Genomic DNA, 17,858 nt, shown 5'->3' on the forward strand with positions numbered 1-17,858 from the left:
ACTTGACCTGGCTACGTGTCGTGATTGATCCTAGTATCCCCCTCAAAGACTTCAAGACTTCCTCTGCCATCAATGTGTCTCCTTAGATGGCTGTGAATCACCAGCCCCTTCCTTCCTACCTCATCAAGGAGTCACATTATTCCTGGCAGTGGCCAGGCGTCTCCTTCTGCTCCAGTTTGCCAAACCGCCCCTCCATTTGTGGGCAGAGGACACCATACTGGTCTCATGCTAGAAAAAGGATAGCAGATGCAAGAGCAGTAACTTGCTAGTCAGCCTGCACACGTCCTCTGCCCCATTACAGGTACCCTCAAAGCCCAAACTATTATCCTAGAATATACTGTATTGTTAAAAGAGTTTAAAATGTATTCACACCTCAAAAAGCTGCTTAAATAATACATTAGTCTGTGATAGGCAGTAATTTTTTTTTAAGCTTTCACTAATATACATATTGATGTGCATAAAAACATAATTATGTGCTTTTTATAGTAATTTATCCTCTTTTCAGTCCCCCCTGACTGTCTGTCAGGATGATGTCAGCACGCTGAAGCGCTGACTGCACACAATGCCTGCTAGCTGCATCCACACATTTACAAAACACAAGTGTCAACTGCTGCACATTTCCTGGTGTCAGCACCATTTGCTCAACACATGACAGAAAAAAGGATAGATTTGGGTTTTCCTGCTGATCTTTTTTTTTTTTCTCTTTCCCAGAGAATGAAGGCATCTGTTCCTGAATCTCTTCAGTGAAATACAGATAAAACATTAAGATGACCAATAAAGTCTGGAGAAGAGAGGACTGAGAGGGGATTTAATAAATGTTTATAAATATCTGAGGTCTGGGTGTCTAGAGGGAGGGGACAGGCTCTGCTTTGTTGACCCTGTGATAGGACAAGGGGCAACAGATATAAACTACTACATGGAGGTTCCACCTCAACATGAAGAACTTCTTCACTGGGAGGGTCAAAGAGCACTGGAACAGGCTCCCCAAAGAGGTTGTGGAGTCTCCTTCTCTGGAGACTTTCAAGACCCATCTGGATGCATTCCTGTTCAACCAGTGCTAGATTCTATGGTCCTGCTCTGGCAGGGGGTTGGACTCAATGATCTTCGAAGGTTCCTTCCAACTCCTAACATCCTGTGATCCTATGAACCCAAAGGTGCTATTGCAAACCTACAGTACATATCCTTGTCTAGTTCCAAAGGAAAATACATGGGTTTTTGCCATGCCTACAGTAGTTAGGAATTGTCACTGAGATGCTGCTACCAACACAGCTGGGCCTGGAGCAAATATTTATTAAAGCTCCTTAATCTGGGATACTTATCCAACCTTAACTAGGCTGAGTATTACTGTACTTTGCATTAAACGTAGTGAGATGAGCAATGTACACAGCAGCTGAAGGAAGGAGGGCAGATTATGAATCCCAAACATATCTCCACTCTCATTTGCTATCACAGTTAATTTGATGCCTACCCAAAATGAGGTTATTCCCGTGTATTAGAAGCTTTCTTGTCACAGAAGTCTGCTTTGACTCAGAAAGACCCTCAGCTTTGAGTTTTTTATTCACTACTCCTGACTGGCCAACGCTATAGCTGTTTCCTGGAGACCATTAGCATCCAGGTACTTTCATCTCCTATTTTCAGCCACCTCTGAGCAGTACCATCAAGCCAGTTTGTCTCCATACTGGATTACATTAATCCAATTACACAGTCCAGGCAATTTTTTCTTCAGCATTTGCTTTACACCCCGACCCTGTGCATTTTCTCTCCTTATCTGTAGGGTAATGCATGTTTTTCTTTTTCCTTCACATGTTTAATTGTTTCACTTTAAAAGTGTGTGCAGACATCAGGCCCAATTCACCTCTAACTGAGAATGGGAATGTTGAAGGAAGGATAAAATGCTATGGAAACACCAGAACAACTGAGATAAAATTGTATGCAACTCTAGGAAATAGATGCAGCACCTCTATACAAATACTGAAAGAAGACCTTCAGCCCCTTCTACCTCTTGTAATGGTGTTGTAAATTCCTTCCATCAGAAGGCTTTTTTCCTTCCATGATTTGAAATGCTGAGGATATGTGAACAAGGAGGAATTTAACCAATGTTTAGTAGAATCAAGTGGGACAACAAGTGAGTTTTCCCAGAGCTGTAGGTTTCACAGAGACATTAATGTTGCTAATATTCTTGCTTTGTAATTCATCCACAACTGAAATTCTGCCAGGAAGTGCCCTGCTATCTCTGGGAAAATAGATTGCTGTATGGCACGTGTACAGACTCTCCAAATCCTCCCAGAATGGCCAGCTTCAGCTCACGGATAGTGAACCACCTGCATGCTGTGGCATGTAGCTGCCAGACATGGCTCAATAAGCCAGCAGGTACACATAAGGTCAAAATTATCTTAATTCTACTAAAACTTAGTGGGAAAATGAGTTAATAAATATTTAAGGTCCTCAGAAGACACTCTATTGAAAGAGGTCTGTGGCTTTCATAGCAGAGCCCAAGACTACCTCCAAAAAAAGAAATCAACCAGTTCCTCTGTGATAAAAACCTGTTTGCCTGAAGTAAATGGACAAGAAATGGACAGAGGGAAAACAGTTTTATCACGGCTATTTTTATGCAGCTACTTTCTATGATGAATAAAGACCTCTGATAAGACAATCTCAATTCCTGTATAGTACATGATATATTCCTACTCATTCATTTACATTTTGAGATGAAAGATCTGAGTGACTTCACTGGATTTGGTATAAATATTAATTAATGTGTAACACTCCGGTGCTGAATTTAGCAATGGTCTAACCACATGCTATTCTTAAGTACTAAATGGTTATGCCTAAGCTTGCAAGTAATAATGTTCTTCCTAGAGAAGGCCAATAAAGGACAGCATCAAAGATCTAAATGTATTAACTTGTAGGACAAATGAAGAGCAAGAGAGAGAAACGTTAAAACTATATTTTCTTAAAAAAGAAAAAAAAAACAACACCTAAGAAACCTCAAAATCATATTGTTGTCTGCCACTTAGTATGGAAAGGCTGGCAGAGCTGTGGACAGCAAATGCTTTATCCATAGTGAACACAGTTTCCCTTCCTTCTCAGCAGCTGGCTGGGAGGAACTAAACTTAGCAGTCCTGAGGTGTAGGAAACCAGATAGCACGGTGTATGGCTGGATAGGAAATACAGGGCTCAATGTGTTTGAGGTTAAGATTAAGCCCTGACTTCCTTTGGGTCTATTTTAAACAGTGGCAAATGATGGCATGCTTTCTTACAACCAAATGACAGATGATCAAAGGTTGAATATGATCAGTATGTCAAGCATTTGTACGTGGACCTTTCTCTGAGGGACCGGGCAGGAAGCATTTTAACATGATGTCTCATACTTCCCTTCATCTGTGTTTGTTCAAAACATACCAGTAACTGGGGAAAGCTGGATGACTGGCTGTGGATAAATGGCCAAATAGTGTGCGCCTGCACTTGGGTCTAGACAGAGCTATTGCTCATGTGAGGAGAAAGAGCCAACATTCATCATGCTCACACTCCCAGGTGTTACAGCTGAGAAAAAGACAAAGCATGCTGAGGGCATTTTTACACACTCCCCTTTCCGGAGTCAGTCAGGAATCAAAGCAGAAAAAGTGAAAAAGCATTTTAGAAACTCTGCACTTTCCAACTGCTCTTTAAAACACTGTTTTACAACACCTGTGGCAAATAGGACAAAAGACTCACTGTGCCATGCTGACTATGGGTTACACACTTGCTAAACTTATTATGTACTACCGACAACTGGTGCCAAGGCAGCCAAAAGAGGACTCTACTCTCACATGAGATTGAAAAACACATAAGGAACAAACAGTCTTTGCCCCAGAAAGTGAAGGGGTATCTGATCACCACTGCCACACCATCTCCAAGAAGGCTCACTTCCCTCCCACCCTCCTTCTCTTACCTAGAAATCTGCAGAACAAAAAACTATGTTTGGAAATCCCTCTTTTAACCAAATTTTGTCTTGCCTTGGACACCGCTGCAACTTGTCAGCTCCAGCTCTGACCTGGATGGAGCTCACAGACAGCTCTGTAATTGCCCCTGCCAAATACTTGCCCTACTTTGGTAAGGCAAAGAAACAACTTACTAAGGGTAACTGGGATCAATGAGCCTCTGAAAAGCCACAAGAACCAATTTATTAGTTACAGCAAGAGTTTTATTAAGCTGAAAATAAAGTGATCTGTTCAGCTCATAATTTCTGAGGATCCTGCTGACAGCACCTAGTCTCATGAAAACTGTTAACCTTTAGAATTGCAACTGTGTGGACTCTTAAAAAGCAGCATAAAGCCTGCTTCTACTGAGACTTGACACTGATTGAACAGAGCATGAAGAATTTTTAAGTACAGAATCTTCCATATGCATTTGAATCACAAAAAGCATTTTCTGATGTTAGGTGGGTGGGAAATGAGGAGGGTGATTTGTGCAAGCCATTGTGTCTTCTCTATGCCCTGTCCTCTGCCTCTGCCAGCACAGACCATTTAATTCCCTGTCAGGATGCCAGTGGGAGCTGTGAAAACACTGACCTGAAACTGAGTTTTAAAATGCACACTACAGCCTAAACAATGAGAGGTGAATATCCTCTTAAACTCCTCTGGGTTATATAGAGGAATACAGGTAGCATTTCCGTGTGACTTTTCTAAGCTTTGTTAGCTTTCCAAGGGATCCTATGAGCAATTCTGGACTGTAGCCAGCTCTGAGTGTGAGCAAATGCCCATGGAGACGATGGTGGGTACATAATTTTACAGAGTTTATGTTCAAGTTAAATGTGCTGTATGTCCCCATCCTCCTGCATGCAGCCTGAGGAAACCATGTAGCCCTTCTGCTCACCTGGCTCTTGGCAGATATCTCCAAGCTCCTACAACACAAGTAGAGGAAGGACCCTAAAGCTTGCTTGCCAGCCACCATATAGAAACAATCTAGCAGCAGATGAGTATTTTACTGCTCTGGAAAGCAAAATTCTTTTAAAAAATTAAAAATAATCATCAGCAAGGCAACCATTAGAGGAAAAATATGGAAATAGTCCCATCTAGACACATATCATTAATTAACTTAGAATAAGACTGAAAATCAAGATGTCTAAACTGCATATTTTGGACTAGTGGCTGAACTACCAACAAACTGGGACCAATGTAAAGATCCAAAGTCTTCTCATGCAAAGAAAAGTATTCTTACTGTCAGAAGAACAGGAAAAAAAAATCACAATGTCATTTCAAGTCAAAGCAAGTATGTTGTTTGGGAAGTTTTAAGGTTTGGATTTTGTAAAAAAAAATAAATAAATAATTCTGCGTTTTGGTTTTATACAGCAAAGTAGTCACTTCCCAAGCAAAACCACAATTTTGCTCAGTATCATTTGGGGGTTGAATTTTTGGTGCTTTGAAATTGGATGTTGTGTTTAGAAAAGACTAAAATGCTTTCCTAGTGCCCTAACTCTGCCTTGTGTCTCTGGCTGAAAGCTTTTGCTTCCAGCGTCTGTAACCTATTTTCTGACATATCAGCCAGCTCTAATAGGCAATTAACAAGTGCAAAATACAGACAGTGTCTCAACAATATCAGATAGAATAGAATAGAATAGAACAGAACAGAACAGAACAGAACAGGTTGGAAGAGACCTTCGAGATCACCGCGTCCAACCTATCATCCAACACCACCTAATCAACTAAACCATGCAACTATGGTGAGCTCAGAGCTGGCCCATTCTTCTCTCAGATGTTGAAACCACAAGCAGGTGCAATTCAGATAAAGGCAGGCCACGGTGACCAAAATAAGCTGTCAAGAGGACATAAGAATCCTCTACCTGGTACATGCCCATTCCACAACTTGGTATCTTCCTACATCATGGTAGCTATCAGCATGTATGCTACAGACCATAAATAGCAAGGCCATGGAGAATAAAAGACACAAATATCTCTGCTGTATGGTTTAGAAGCTCAGCAGAACCAAGATATTCACTCTCTCAGCTGTGAAGGAGCCCCAAAGATACATCTCAGCATAAGTAGAAAGAAGAGATCAAATGCTGTCACAGCAACATGTATGAAGGTCAACAGAGCTGTATTTCCTCATTCATTGTACCCATTTCAGATTGATTGCCAGCAAAGGGGACCACTTTATAGCATTACTCCTGTTAGAAAGCTGCCACCACTGAGTTTTCATTTCCTCCAAAGCACACAGTGTAGGGAGCACAAAAAAGGACATCTCAAGGTAGAAAGGGCTATGACTGAACCACACAAGCTCTTTTTAGCTGCTAGACTGGATCCCAGAGAACAACCTCAGGCTCCTCCTGACAGTCTGTGGCCAAAGCTATTGCCAAGGCACTAGCGGCACTGGATTTCATCTTTACTGCGGCCTGTCTTCCGGGAAAATGGTGGAAATGGTGTTTCCAGCAGATGACACCGACAAGGCAGAAGCTGAGCTTCTGGAGTCATTTAAGGTGTGATCTTCTTGCAGAACACAGACACTTCAAGGAAAGTACAGGGCCTTGATTAAAGGAAAAATAGTTCACACCATTTAAAATAACTTAGAGCACTTAAAATATTCATGACATGGAAGCAGATCAGACAGAACTCTCATAGTTTTGCAAAATGTTCCTTGAAGACTGTGAGTGTGACAGAATTGTCTCCATATCAAGACTGACCATTTTCAGGTGCTCCAGCATTGATTCAGCACTGAGTGAAGTGTCACTGCAAATAATAAAATTGTTCTGTAAAAGCAATGACCAGGTGTTAAATGACTTTTAATCAGGCCTGGTGAGGAGGTGTAGTATTTTTCTTCTCAACAGTCCCATTCTAAATATAGGCCCAGCATACAAGGGGAAGTGGAAGACAGTTGGACCCTCCCTCCTGGTATTGCCCACAGCTTTTGTGCAATGGGACATGGGAAGGTCTGCACTACTGGGCAGCCAGGCATCCTTCAGTATGAATTACAACCACCAACCTACCATAAACTTTATATCTGAAAAGGTACTGAAGTAATCAGAAAGGCTACACAGGGTAATTGTGAAGGCTTTAATTCACAGTGAGCCAGTAGGGCTGGAAGGATAAGCACAAGCACTAAAGCACAGACATCTCTTGCCAGCTCTGCCACTAAGCCCATGCAAATCACTTAATCTTCCTATTCGGTTCTTCCTCTGCTAAAAGGGGAATGTTAATATTTATTTACCTTCCAACTCACAGGCATGTTGTGAGGATTAATTAGTTAATAACTGTTAAGTGCTTTGAAGATACAAGTGACTGTGCAAATTACTAAGTATTATTAACTAACATTAGGTTAATGATGCAGATAGGAGGCGCAGTTTTTATTTGGTGTATCAAGGCAGATACCAGGTTTCAGCCCCGAGATGCATGCTAGCTAGCAAAAAATTAACAAGGTTATGAGAAAGATTAAAAGAATAAAGTTAATTTATTTCTACTGGTTCACTGCAACACAAGAGGAAATAAGCAGCTCTACCATTTGTGACCTAGCTAAACCACAGCTCTATTAATAACTTGAGACCACATTCTGAAAGCTGCTGCTCTGCACCTTGATTAGTCATATCCACTAATGTGCAAAGCTAGGGTTTTGAGTCGGTGGCAATTTTCACTCCCACAAGTTGCTCTGCACCTGTGAGCATGGTGGCACACAGCCTCAGGCAAGCAAGAATCAAAAGCAGCGTGCATACCTCACGACTGCAGCTTTTCATCATGATTGCTTGGCAATTTCTTTGGCTTCTATGAGGCTTCTGTGAAGCTTCTGTGAGGAATAAGGACAGTTAGGGTGCATCTTTAATGGAAGGCTCTTTTTGCATTCATGTAGCACTCCTCAGGCCAGGCTGAGGTTTGTGAGGGGAGGCTGCAAAGAAGCAGCACACACCTATGCCTTACACTTCGATTAAAACTCCAGCAAAGATAGATGGCAAAGACACAGCCTGGAAAATTGAGACAGCAGCTAAAATAACTTCAGAAGATGCTTCCTCAGAGCAGCTGTCCACATAGCTCTGCTGAGGAAGCCAGGTGCAGCCCCTAAGAGCCATCAGCAACTTACACCTGTGGACCTAAATCACTTGTTGCTTATATGAAGAGAGCAGAAAATCCCCAGTTTCAATTGCAATCAAGTATTGTGTGGATACTTGCTAAGAATTTGCAATTCACGTACAAAACAAAATGTATCTCTCAGTATGACTCCCAGTACTGTAGCTCTGGGTGCACAAGGGAACATTTTCTCAACTCTCCTTTTTCACTTCTCCACCTGAGCCAGCAAATTTATTTTTGGTAAACTTTTGCCTTTTTTAAACTACTTTAGTGGTGACAGATGTGGGTAAACACACAATTATTTTAGGAGGGTTAAGAAAGTAACTCTCTCTAGGCCTCTGTTTTAGTAAATCTTCATACAGCTATTCTGGTCCTGGGCAAAACTTTTAAATTCTATCATATCACAACATTTCCATGCAAAATAAAGATTAAAATAAGCTTTAAGGGACAGAGAAACACAAAAGTGGAAAAAGATGATGAAAGATAAGGAATTCCATTATCTCTAAAAACCTGGAAAACTGTTGTCTTTTGAGTGGTGTATTTAAGCCCTGATGCTGTGAATGTCTGCTGGCAGATACAGGACTTACTGTGAGGCCACAGGCTCCTTTAGACTGAAGATGCAGGCTCTCAGGCAGATGGATGATTAAGGAAGGCATGCAGCCAACCTCTGCTGCACTCATTTGACTCACTTGTGAGGAAGGAGGCAATTCCTTTACTCTCACTTCCAGATTACAAAACTCGGAGGCACAACAAAATTCTCAGAGGTTTGTCACCAGCACGAGAGCTCTTATTCTTCCCTGCATTACAATGTGCTAAGCCCTTGGGGGACCCCCTACCCTGTGCTCAGTCTCCTAGGTACTCTCTTCCTGGGGAGAGTGAGATAAATTCCTTCGTCAAGCCATCTCTCCCTAACAATGCTTATGACAGGAGAGAGGCTGCCGCTGTAATTAAAATAGGTTGGGAGAAGAGTTCCTGCTGAGCCCAGTGAAAGCACCTTAAGCCTACTGTTCAGGTAGGAGGTGTTGTACATTGTTGCAGCAGAGTGGCAAAATATAATTAACAATTAGGTACATAAAGTCATTGTTGTAAGATTTAAATACAGTAAATAACTTTGATGACAACTGCATCTCTACAGAGGGAATATGAGAGGTTGAATTTCACACTTCAGTGTAAGGCTCAGTGTGGTGTCTACTGCTAAAAACACCTGACTTTTTAACAGCCTCCTGGTTATCAAACTCTATTTTCACATGCTTACAAAATGAAATTTCCTATAACTGAACACTGACTTTAGGCTGACCTATTTATCTCAACAATATATGTGTTTTTTTCCTTCTAAAATACAACAAGCAAAACATTTTTCATGTTAAAATACACCCATTGTGATATATATATTCTTGCATCTTAATAAGCACCACCATTACCTCAAGATTTCTGTTTGACTGCAAATACCAATGCCCATTGCAAATATATTTACAATCCACTTATAACACTGGAAAGGTTAAAAACATCTAAGCAAGGACAAAGGTCAACTACTTACTCAAAATATCTTGTCCCCTGGACATATTGTTCCTTAATTTTTCACATGGGCTTTACTTTTCCTGCTGAAATTTACTAGCTATTGTTTGGCACTGTGTTGGACTAGAAACACTGTAAATCTTAAATGCTAATATACTTTCCACTGCTATATCACCTGTAGTTACTTTTATCTCAAGCCAAGACTAGCAAGAGCAAAACAGTCTTTTATTGACTTCAGAGCTTAGTCCATTAAGTTTCCTGCTTTTCCATCCTCCAAAGACAATCACAGGCTGATAGCACCATCCTGGATTTTAATTTGTGTTATTATGAGCCCAGCTTCCATACACAAGGAGCATCATGGGGGCTGAGAACCTTCTCCAAGGAAAGGATGCAGATTACTCACCAGGTACCTGGCAACAGGAGTAATTGCTTTCAATTTTTTAAAAACATATGGTGAGGGGCAGGCTTACCCAGTACAGAAGCTTCTGCAAAGCCTCTGGGGAAGAAGAGTAAAGAGCTCTTCATGCTCTTTGCCAAGATATTTCAGATGCAAAGTGGGGCACCAACAAAGCTGAACCAAGTGACTAAAACCCTCATGAGCCAGCCACACAAACAAGGAAAACAACCCTTCAGGAAGAGATTTTAAAAACAACCAATAGAAAAGTGAGAAAATGCACATAGTTACAAGGAGTATTGCTCCTTAGCGTGTACAAACCAGAGATGCTGTTGTCTAGAGGATGAAAAAGCACAGGCTCTTGTGAGAGCAATAGCCAGTGCTCCAAAACCTGTTGAATTACCAATGCACTTTCCATATTTTGCAGGCGCTTAACTCAATCCATCGCTCACACATGGCACAAGTAAGCACATCCAGCACACTTTAAATTATCTTGAGCAGATCTGGCACAACATTTTGCAGTTCAAAAGAAGCTGCCCAAGCATCCACAGAAGGTCTGTAATCATTCACTCCACAGCGTCTCCTGGGCACAGAGAGACTGTGGACAGAGTACAAAGTCAATGCAAGTATCTCATAACTATTGCTGACATTAAAGCAGCTTCCAAGGCCAAAAGAAAAACATCCCAATTCCTCTTTGTGTTGCTCATAGTCTAAAAAGGACAGTATTACTCTGAGGGCAAAGGCATTTTTCAATTTACTTGCATAAGCAATTTTACATATAAAGGTTAACATCAAAATCTGACTAGAAGTAATCAGAAAGGAGGGTATTTTCTCAGGAGAAAAACAGGGGGTTTGCATCCTCCATGGATATAATCCAAAGCAACATCAAAGCCCGGTTGTATCCAGGGCAGCAGAAAAAGATCCAGCAGAATTCAAGACACTGGACAAAGGATTTCCCCCACAGACTGTCAAATCTTCTGCCTACCAATTGCTATGCAGGAAGTTTGTGGCATGGGGAAGTCCTTGCATCTGCAATTCTGAAGAATGGAGAGGTCAGCAAGGAATGAGGGTGCTGATACACCTAATGAATTAAAGGATATGAATTGTAACGCTACTGTTGTCCCATAAACAGTGGCCTACCATGAACTTAATTGCTGTGCTGCATTAAGTGTGTGAGATACAACAGAATTAAAACCTGCTACAGAGACAGTATTGAAAGTTTAGCCAGGAAACCCTCACCCAAGTTCCTTTTCCCTCAGATTCCATGAGACATTCCACTTATGCTACCTGCAGCTTCTTTACTAACATTTTCTGAGTTTTGCTAACTCTAGTCTTCGGTTCATCAGAAATCACTTTAATTGTTTGACAGCTAAGCACATGCAAATGAGATAGAGGTGGATCTGCAGTACTACAGTGAGAGCTGTTTACAGCAGGATCACTAAAGAAATACTAACATTGCTATAACAGCTGTGTTCAGTTTTGTGGGTACAGAGGTCATCAGTAAGATGGAACCATGTTAATAATCCTTGAAAACAAATTAACTGGTTGATTTTTTTTTTATTTCTGAGTCCACATATTTCTCATTTGTTCTGGTTAACAGCACTGCAGCCCATTAGTTAAGAGTGGCTTGTTTTTGTTGTTAGGGCTATTGTCCAGGTGCCTATATATATATATATATATATATAAATTATGTACATTACAAGCTTAAAACCAAAGTCTTTCCTAACGGCATAGCATAAATTATTAGGATATATGGATTTTCTTTTTAAGCTAGACTTCAAATAAAATGTCATGTGAAAGAGAAAAGACATTCAAACATTGCAAATCCACATGAACATGATGAGTTTATTACAGAATAGCTCACTGCAAATTAACTGGGTACTAATCTTTTAATACTGTGGCTGATCCTTGGTCAACCTGTTACAAGAGTAAATTGCCATTCCCAGCTGTGCCATACTGTAAGAGGATAAACATCAGAGGGGCCCTTAGGAACAACCTATTTCAAGAATATCTCCTCATTCTTTCACAGCTAATCAGAGCAGCATTAACACAGGAAAAGCCACTAGAAGGCAATGCAAGTGAATATGAATCTACTGCAATGCTGCAGTAAGGCACAGGTTTGTTAAATGTAGTAAGACACTGAAAATTCAGTAGTAAAAAGCTGAAGAATTGAGAGAACTGCAAAATTAATTCAGCCCAAGAATTAATTTTAGTAAGAAAGACCCAGGGGTGTAACATTCGAAGACTCTGGGTCTAAGAGCTTTAGAGAGAGAGTTTCTTTTCTCTTATTGCAACAAAGCCACAGCAGATCTTGGTAAACGTCAGGTATCCAAGTGCTGAGCTGTTTTGGAGGAGACTTCTTGGACTCCCACATCAGAAGTTGCAATGCAAACCAGAGCATGACATACATTTGGGAACCCAAACGTCTCTGGCTCTTAGCAGCTGCTACACAAGCTGCATTTCCACCAAAAGGAGTTTGGCTCAGCACGTTTTCATACTCAGCAGCTTCCATGCCATAAATGCATTTTCTCTTTCAGTTTCTTCAACTTTCATTTTCATTTGCATTTACTCTACCTTCTGATTCCTTCACAATTTCAAGCTGACTACTCTAAGTCACAGCTGAGCAAAAATCCTCTCTGCACCTCACTTATTTAAAAATACTGTCAGCATTTGCAAAGTTCATAAGGCAGAAACAGTTATCTGCTGTTTGCACAACACTGAAAGCTAAGAGACATACAACCTAGCTAAGGCTTTTGGCTAGTATTGCAATATTAATGCTGCAAAGTGATTTGAAATTTATAATGCTTTTTTGCCTTCTGTTGCATATGCAGGAGAAGTGTGTTTGTGTTAACTGATAGATGACTAAATGCCACCTCTTCCTATCATTCTCATCTCACTCCAAGATGAGAAAAGAGAATCATAGACTGTTAGGGGTTGGAAGGGACCTCTAAAGATCCTCTAGTCCAATCTCGCTGCCAAAGAAGGATCACTTAGGGCAGGCTGCACAGGAATGCATCCAGGCAGGTTTTGAAAGTCTCCAGAAAAGGAGACTCCACAACCTCTCTGGGCAGCCTGCTCCAGTGCTCTGTCACCCTCACAGAAAAGTTTCTCCTCATGCTGAGGTAGAACTTCCTGTGTTCCAGCTTGTACCTGTTCCTTGCTCTATTACTGGGTGCCACTGAAAAGAGGCTATGACCTTCATCTTGACACCCATCCTTCAGATATTTATAGACATTTGTTAGATCCCCTCCCAGCCTTCTCTTCTCCAGACTAATCAGACCCTGGTCTCTCAGTCTTTCTCAACAGGAAAGACATCCAAGTTTCTTAATGATCCTTGTAGTTCTCCAGCAGAATCTCTCCAGCAGGTCCCTCTCTCTCTTGAATTGGAGAGCCCAAAACTGGACTCAGTATTCCAGGGCAGAGTAGAATAATTGCAGAATATAGAATAACTGCAGAATCACACTGTTTAATATGCTATAAGATGGCAAATAACCTCCCATCACCTACTGAAACATTTATGTGGATAAACAATGACTTCTAGAGAAAGCTATGTTACTATTGTCTTTCCATTACTGTCAGAAATATGGAGTAGGCAATCTTTAATATTGATAAAATCTAGCATATGTCTGGGAGCTGGATCTGCAGAAGCCACGCTGGTGCTTCTACCATCTAACCCCCAGTTCTGGAGAAATGATCAGAGGAAGGAAACACTGTTACTACACAAACACTACCGCCCTGAGCAGCGCCCATTTCATGTTGTGGGGCAGGCGGGGCTGTGTTCCCTGCTTTTTCCCCTCCCTGCCCCAAATAGTTCAGCTGCATCCACCCAGTAGTGCCCAGGCTAGTGGAGAGCTGACCCCCTCAAACCACTGCTATTCGTTGCCGTTCTACAGGCTTATTTACATGGTGTAGTTACTCACACCATTTGCTGCTGCTGGAATTAATACTGGCGCAATCTGCAGGGAGAGTGCAGGGAAACAAAACGGCTTGACAGATGACTACTGAAAACTGAGAAGTGGTGTTAACCATGGTAAAAAACAAGTGTATATGAGAAATGCTAATAAAATAAACTGCTGAACATAGAGATAGTTCCCATGACTTTAGGAAGAAGTTCTTCACCATGAGGGTGGTGAGACACTGGAACAGGTTGCCCAGGGAGGTAGTGAAAGCTCCATCCCTGGAGGTTTTTAAGACCAGGCTGGATGTGGCTCTGAGCAACCTGATCTCGTGTGAGGTGTTTGTGCCCATGGCAGAGAGGTTGGAACTAGACAATCCTTGAGGTCCCTTCCAGACCTAACAATTCTGTGATTCTATGACTTATCCCAGAGCTAGATTTAAGAGCTGGCACTAAAGAACACTTTTTCTTACCAGACTTAGAAGCTCCTTCTTTGCCTATGTACTGTCCTCAAGAGTGCCTGGTATGACACAGACTAAATGGCTTTACAGCTCAGAGTGAATAGGCAATATATGGGGATCTTATTTTTTTTCACTCTGTCCAAAAATGGTAGACTTATCTTTGGCCTTCATCCTTCCTCCTGCAGGGGCAATACTTGGCCAACTCTTGGCAACCAAGTCCTGTGTTAAAGCAGCCAAAATTACAAAATAGTGACAGCAAGAGCCATGCAGCCTGCTCTCTACGTAAAAATCTTGTGTTCTTCTGCTGACAATGTCAGAATCACCTCTCCAAAACCACAGAAATTATTTCCCTTTTGTGCTGACACTTCTCCTGTGTGCAAGAGGAAGGATGGTCTTGTGGCTCACACAGACTGGGCTGTCAGCATGTGTGGCTCCTGTTCCCAGTGGTCACCAACTTCCTTTGTGACTTTGGCAGAGTTATCTAACTTCTCCATCCACCAAAATGTCCATCTTCTATACCACAACATTTAATTTTTCCCTCTTGTGTAAATACCACTGGAAAACTTAGTGGCTTGTGATAGATGGGAAGCAGTATGAGAGTTCAAAACGTTATTCTTTTCATGGTGTTACCGCTTAGAGGGATTTTAGTTCTCAGTGAGCAAAACCTTCATCACATGTGCAGTGCCTTTATCTCTGAATATCACCTACAGTGCCAAGACACGGAGAGATAACTATTTAAATACACCTATTTTCCACTGCCTGAGGTAGGGATGTGGTAAACATAACCAAAGGAAGCACATCTTGAACTTAGTCCTGCTTCACCTTCATAGTTAAAGTAATTTTCAAGAAGAAAGGCAGCAAATGATTCATACATATTTTGTGTAAATCCCTCTCCAGGCAAAAGCTACCAGGTAAATAGTCCACATCAAACAGTTACTGAAGTTCTCAATGTCTGTTTCATTTAGTTCTAATAGGATCACAGGATGTTAGGGGTTGGAAGGGACCTTCGAAGATCGAGTCAAACCCCCCTGCCACAAGTCACACAGGAACACATCCAGATGGGTCTTGAAAGTCTTCAGAGAAGGAGACTCCACAACCTCTCTGGGGAGCCTGTTCCAGTGCTCTGTGACCCTCACAGTGAAGAAGTTCCTCCTCATGTTAAGGTGGAACCTCCTGTGCTGTAGGTTATATCCATTACCCCTTGTCCTGTCAGAGGGTGCAACTGAGGAGAGCCTGTCCCTTCCCTCTTGACACTCAGCCTTCAGATATTTATAAACATTTATTAAATCCCCTCTCAGTCTTCTCTTCTCCAGACTAAAAACAGACACCCCAAGACACCACCAGCACTGTGCAGTATAATAGATGTCTGGCTAGGTGACACAAGTTAACATGGCTCAGATGAAGAAGCAGCTATTATGGTACACATACCCTTACTCCTGATTCCCAGTGGCAACACTGACTTGGACAGAAATCCAGCTGATGTGCAGTCTCTTGTGATGGTGCTCACCTGGAGTGCTGGCGAGAAAGACAACGCACAAGGAGGTGGCACACTGGCTACATGTTAGACTACTTTCTATAGGTTAGAAACAATTATTTTAAGAAAAGTTTGAATTCCACAGGTGACAGGCACCAAGGAGGCTTCCACTGATAGTCTTCAAACCCCATGTACTTGATATAATGCTGGAAATAATCAGAATAAACCAGGTTGGAAGAGACCTTCAAGATCATTGCGTCCAACCTATCAAACAATCCAACCCACCTAAACAACTAACCCATGGCACCAAGCACCCTGTCAAGTCTCCTCCTGAGCACCTCCAATGATGGTGACTCCACCACCTCCCCCGGCAGCCCATTCCAATGGGCAATCACTCTCTCTGTATATAACTTCTTCCTAACATCCAGCCTAAACCTCCCCTGGTGCAGCCTGAGACTGTGTCCTCTTGTTCTGTTGCTGGTTGCCTGGGAGAAGAGACCAACCCCCACCTGTCTACAACCTCCCTTCAGGTAGTTGTAGACAGCAGTAAGGTCTCCCCTGAGTCTCCTCCTCTCCAGGCTGAGCAACCCCAGCTCCCATAGCCTCTCCTCCCCTCACCAACTTTGTTGCCCTTCTCTGGACACCTTCCAGCAAGTCAACATCCTTCCTAAACTGAGGGGCCCAGAACTGGACACAGTACTCAAGGTGTGGCCTAACCAGTGCAGCGTACAGGGGGAGAATGACCTCCCTGCTCCTGCTGGCCACACTGTTCCTGATGCAGGCCAGGATGCCATTGGCCCTCTTGGCTGCCTGGGCACACTGCAGGCTCATGTTCAGCCTACCATCAACCAGTACCACCAGGTCACTCTCTGCCTGGCCACTCTCCAGCCACTCTGACCCCAGCCTGTAGCTCTGCATGGGGTTGTTGTGGCCAATGTGCAGAACCTGGCACATGGATGTGTTAAATCTCATGCCGTTGGATTCTGCCCATCTGCCCAGCCTGTCGAGGTCCCTCTGCAGAGCCTCTCTACCCTCCAGCAGATCAACTCCTGCCCCCGGCTTGGTGTTGTCCACAAATTTACTGATGATGGACTCAATGCCCTCATCCAGATCATCAATAAAGATGTTAAAGAGCATGGGGCCCAGCACTGATCCCTGGGGCACACCACTAGTGACTGGCTGCCAGCTGGATGTGGCACCATTCACCATCACTCTCTGGGCTCGGCCCTCCAGCCAGTTCCTAACCCATCGCAGTGTGCTCCCATCCAAGCCATGGGCTGACAGCTTGGCCAGGAGTTTGCTGTGGGGGACGGTGTCAAAGGCCTTGCTGAGGTCCAGGTAGACAACATCCACAGCCTGCCCCACATCCACCAGGTGGGTCACCTGATCACAGAAGGAGATCAGGTTGGTTAGGCAGGACCTGCCCTTCCTAAATACATGCTGGCTGGGCCTGATCCCTTGGCCATTCTGTAAGTGCTGTGTGATTGCACTCAAGATGACCTGTTCCATAATAATGGCTATGTAAATCAGGAAATAATGGCTAGATTAATAATTGCTTCAATGTAGACATGTACCAAAAAAATGTTATTTTTAGTAAATAACCAGGCAACCTTGAACAGTAACTTACAATTAAATTCAGAGTTCCTGCTCACATCCCAAACAAACTTCATGTGGCTCACCTAAATGTAGAGATAGAAACAGAGGAGTTATTTAAAAAAATACTATAGAGAGAATTGCCATTCCTTACATCATGCCTTTTACTCTTTAGTGCTGCATAACTCAAGTGCTGCTATAACAATCAAGAAATTATGGCATCCCAGTGAATTGCATAGGTTTGGAGGACTTTTTTGGGTTTTTTTGGTTTTGTTTTGCATCAAAAATACTGTATTGATCACCATTACCTATGACTTGCCATCCAGCTCCAAAAATAGATCCTATTCAATTAAGGTATTGAGAACTGGACTAGAGGTTTCACATTTTAACTTCTCTGGTGGAAGCAAGGTGGAATTGCCATCTAAAACTTTCTGCTGCTTTGCATTAGTCAGAATTTTCTACTGAATTTATTCCAGATCTGTTTCAGAAATAATTA

The 17,858-nt window shown here is 42.3% G+C and overlaps 1 protein-coding gene across 1 annotated transcript in view; it reads right to left on the reverse strand.

Moving 5' to 3' along the window:
- VAV3 (vav guanine nucleotide exchange factor 3) overlaps positions 1-17,482 on the reverse strand; it is a 187,540-nt gene extending 170,058 nt beyond the window's left edge. The window contains exon 1 of the mRNA XM_054165301.1: positions 17,397-17,482. The gene's annotated coding sequence lies outside the window, so the exon portion shown is untranslated. The remainder of the gene's footprint in view (positions 1-17,396) is intronic.
- Positions 17,483-17,858: the final 376 nt, after the last annotated feature.

Source organism: Dryobates pubescens, chromosome 11 (assembly GCF_014839835.1).
Source record: "Dryobates pubescens isolate bDryPub1 chromosome 11, bDryPub1.pri, whole genome shotgun sequence".
In the NCBI taxonomy this organism is placed as follows: domain Eukaryota; kingdom Metazoa; phylum Chordata; class Aves; order Piciformes; family Picidae; genus Dryobates; species Dryobates pubescens.